Genomic DNA, 3,960 nt, shown 5'->3' on the forward strand with positions numbered 1-3,960 from the left:
ATCTGCTCTGTGGGGTATTTGCCTTAATGTAAAGAGTTAGTACCATTTATTTTATAGCTACTCCTAAATTAGACATTGGCATAATTCCAGCACTGAACATCTGATGCAGGCATAAAGTAGATATACAACATTTCCAAGAACCAGACCAAATATTTTTTAAATGTTTACACTTCTTGCAAAGGATAAMAAATTTACTGGGTACCTTCAGAAACTGATGTCTGCATGGGTGGGGATAAATTTAGCTTTCAGCTAATGATAGAGAAACTAATATTAATTCTAATACTATTATGCAAACCAGCGGAATTAAAAACTGAACCTTCRATGCACCGAACAGAGCTGTTTGTGCTGCAGAAGAGCTGATGGACAGAGAAACATCTCTTTTAACAACATTAGAAGTTAAAATATCTGCAAATTGCAAAGGTCCTGTTCCCAATTTAAGAATTCAGTTTACACAGAAGTATAATTTACTACTCTATTGCTTGTGTCCAGAGATGGAGGACATTAATACAAATTTAATAGGGATTTTGGAAAGAGTGAGAGTGTGTTTCCCAGAGCAATGAAAAGAACTGCCAAGGTTTGGCTGATGTGATTACTTTACTCTTGTTTGGATTTCATTGTACATATTTACCATGAATAATATGTTTGTGCAGCTATATTCATTGCTTAGTGTCATTTTAGTATTTGAAATGGAAGTAAAAATTKAAATAAGATAATTTATCCTTTGAAATTAGAAGTGCCTTGTTTTCTAAAAGTAATGAAATATCTGAATTTAAAAATGCCATGGAAGATGAAAGCTGGTTAAAGGACTCTGGATAGAGCCTCTAATTGGAGGAAGTTCTGTTGCTAAGYAACAAAACTCATAAAATGTTAGGTTCATAAAGTCCACATTAATTAATATACTTAGTAGATAGTGAACAAAATCATAAATTGCACTTGAAAGGCTATATTAAACAACCAGGTGAAACATTTCAGGTAGCAGCTTACACATTCGCTTAAAATTGGAGCCTATGATCAGGATTCTGTTTCTTCCAGTGGAGATCTAAAGCTGGACACTGCTGCAGATTTCAGTCCAAATTTATCTGTGTTGAATATCTAATATGATGAAGCCTTACTATCTTACTATGAAAGATAAATCTGGATGATTTGAGTTGTGAGAAATTAATAGTCACAAGGATTGCTTTGCTAAAAATATAATTAGAAATATACTACCCAATTTTTATTGTAAATCAAATAAGAAAACCAAACAAAAGTTGCATTTTTATGTATCAGTTTCATATTCTGATGCKGAACAAGCTGAGACTGCTGCAGAATAAATGAAGGATGGCTTCTGCTGTAATTCAATTGAGTAAATACAGAAACATTTTAAAAGCTTCAGCCACCTAGGAGAAACTTAAATTGAGGGATCTTGAAAGATAAAAAAAAAAAAAAAAAAAAAAAAATCCATTCTGGAAAACTTTGGCTTTACATTATCAAAGGACATACAGGATCATGTAAGATTAATCAAGGAAGCATTGTTAGAAGTCCTGGACAGAAGTAAGATTCTGCTAAAGATTTGCACCACTGCAAAGCTGCATAACATCAGAAGAAAGAAAATGGAAACAAATAGAAAAGGTATTAAACATAATTGTTCGTAACTGAGATAATGCAAAGATCAAAATTCAGGTAGTCCAGAATGGTATAAACATGAAAATTACAATGGACTCCAAGAAACTTTGGTTGAGAAAAGACTGCTTCAGGTATCTGTATCTGAAAAAAAMCCAACACAACCCAAAACCAGCAAAGAAACCAAAATACCCACAAAACCAAACTCTATGTAGGAAACGTTGTTCTTGCTACAGGTTGATACGGGGGTTTTGGAAAGGAGTCAGGCCACCAATACCTGAGTGGGGATGGCAGGGGAAGTTCTGCACAGGCTTTTCCTGTAGAAGACAGAGACGTCCACTCTGGATAAGAGATAATCAAGAACTAGCTTTTGTGATTGACCACCAAAAATGTACAAAATATCCCCAGCTTCTCATTACAAAATCAATGTAAAAAGAAAAACATGATCAACTCCAATAGTGGGCTTCATAGACTGCACCGTGCAAGTTTAGAGAACGTCGKCAGGTCATAATCTCTTGGGGAATTTCAGAAACAAAGCCAAGTGCCTGTTGAGCTAGCTAGCTTGAGTTTTGACATTTTGGGGTAAAGAATTAGACCCTGGATGACATTATACACTTACCCTCTGATAGAGCTCAAAGGAGATGTAAAATATGCCTAATTTTCAGAGATCTAAATAAGAACAACAACAATAATAATAGCAATAACAATAATAATAACAATAGCCATAATAATRGGTACTTTATATMTCTTATATATTATATAACTTATATATTTATGTATATACTTTATATATATGTATATAGAAATATATGATATATCTTCACAACCTCCACTGCATCTCACCTTCAATTTCAGCAGACACTAACTTCAATAATTTTTACCTAGGTTGTGGTCTCCAAAAATTGCAGAATTAAAATGAGTTTATGAGGATATACATCTATGAGCAAAGTATCTATTATTTTCATTAATTTATGTTATGTTGCAATTGTGTGCTAAGCCTCATTCATTAATTACCTGATTTTTCCATCTATACTTTCAGTGTAAGTGTTAAAGCTCTTCTGATGAATGAAAAAAAAATAGTTTTGTTTTTAGGATTTTATTTTGGCTAAGCAAACTGAAATTCACCTGAAAATCATGAACTGTATGAAATGTGGTTTATATTAATTAGTCACTTATCAGAGCAGTTCTTTTTCTTGACATTAGGAACTTCTTAGTTTTGCAATTTTGGGAACAATTCTGGACATCAGGACAAGGATTTGTGAATCTCTGTGTATGAAGCTGAGGGAGGGCAGTGCTCTGTGGAGGTGAGTGAGCTTATGATGACAGGGAATGTCATAGAGTTTTGCTGGGGAAATACTCAGCACTCAAATGCTCCTATTTTCCCATGACTAGAAAAAAAAACCCCAAACACAACACACTAACRCTGCTGTGTTGCACCTGGAATTTGAGTATGGGTCTGTATCCTGCTGCTTTCTCACATTTATCTGATCCTATTATGTTTCCTACTAAAGACATGTTATTTATGGGAGGAACTATTCTTGGCAATTTTCTGGTTTATATAACACATTTTAGCATTCACAGACATTTGTGTCAAATGCATATGAATGCATTCATTTGAGTGCTTTGTTAGATATCTTATTCTACTGAGCTTTGAAGGAGAGCTGGAAGACTAACTGACTCATCCTTCTGAAAATCAAATATTATACATTAAATAATACGACAAAATCATTTTCATAAATTGTTTTCACTTTTTGGTCTAAAGTGTCTCCACTTTAGTGGAGGATGCCTCAACAAAATTATCTTAAGAGAGCCAACCAGGAGCTCTGCAGACACTTGAAGTTGCACTTTTCCCACTGTATAGAAATATCCTGAATAACATGCATCGGCTTAAAAATGAACTACAGCAGCAGCTGAATTGCTTGCTTCCAACTTGCTAGAATTCTTCTTGTGCTTGAGAGACTTGGGAGATGAAGGGCGGTGGGGGCAGATGGGGCGTTGCTGTGTGTGGAAGGCAAATGTGAGACAAACAAAGCCCGAGTTCCCTTTCACTGGGATCCGTGCCTGGTTGCTTCACCCTTTAGAAATAAGCTCACACTGCTCAGTTCTACAATCCTTATTCCTGCTGAGAAGCACTTAATGGAGAGAGGAGGCTCCTGGGTATCAATGAAACTGCTCGGAAGAGCTGCACTACTCAAGCTGAGTAAGGGCTGCAGAATCAAACCCACAAGAACAAGCGCTGAAAGATGTGCTGTTAAAGCAATTAGAGCTGTAAGCAGGATAGCTCCCCTTCGGGGATTTTAGTGTGAAAATGGAGGTCTAATAACATTTGTTTTCATCATGTCGACTTGCCGAGCCAGT

This window comes from Malurus melanocephalus, unplaced genomic scaffold (genome assembly GCF_030028575.1).
Source record: "Malurus melanocephalus ecotype Western Australia unplaced genomic scaffold, MMel_1.1 scaffold_63, whole genome shotgun sequence".
Classification (NCBI taxonomy): domain Eukaryota; kingdom Metazoa; phylum Chordata; class Aves; order Passeriformes; family Maluridae; genus Malurus; species Malurus melanocephalus.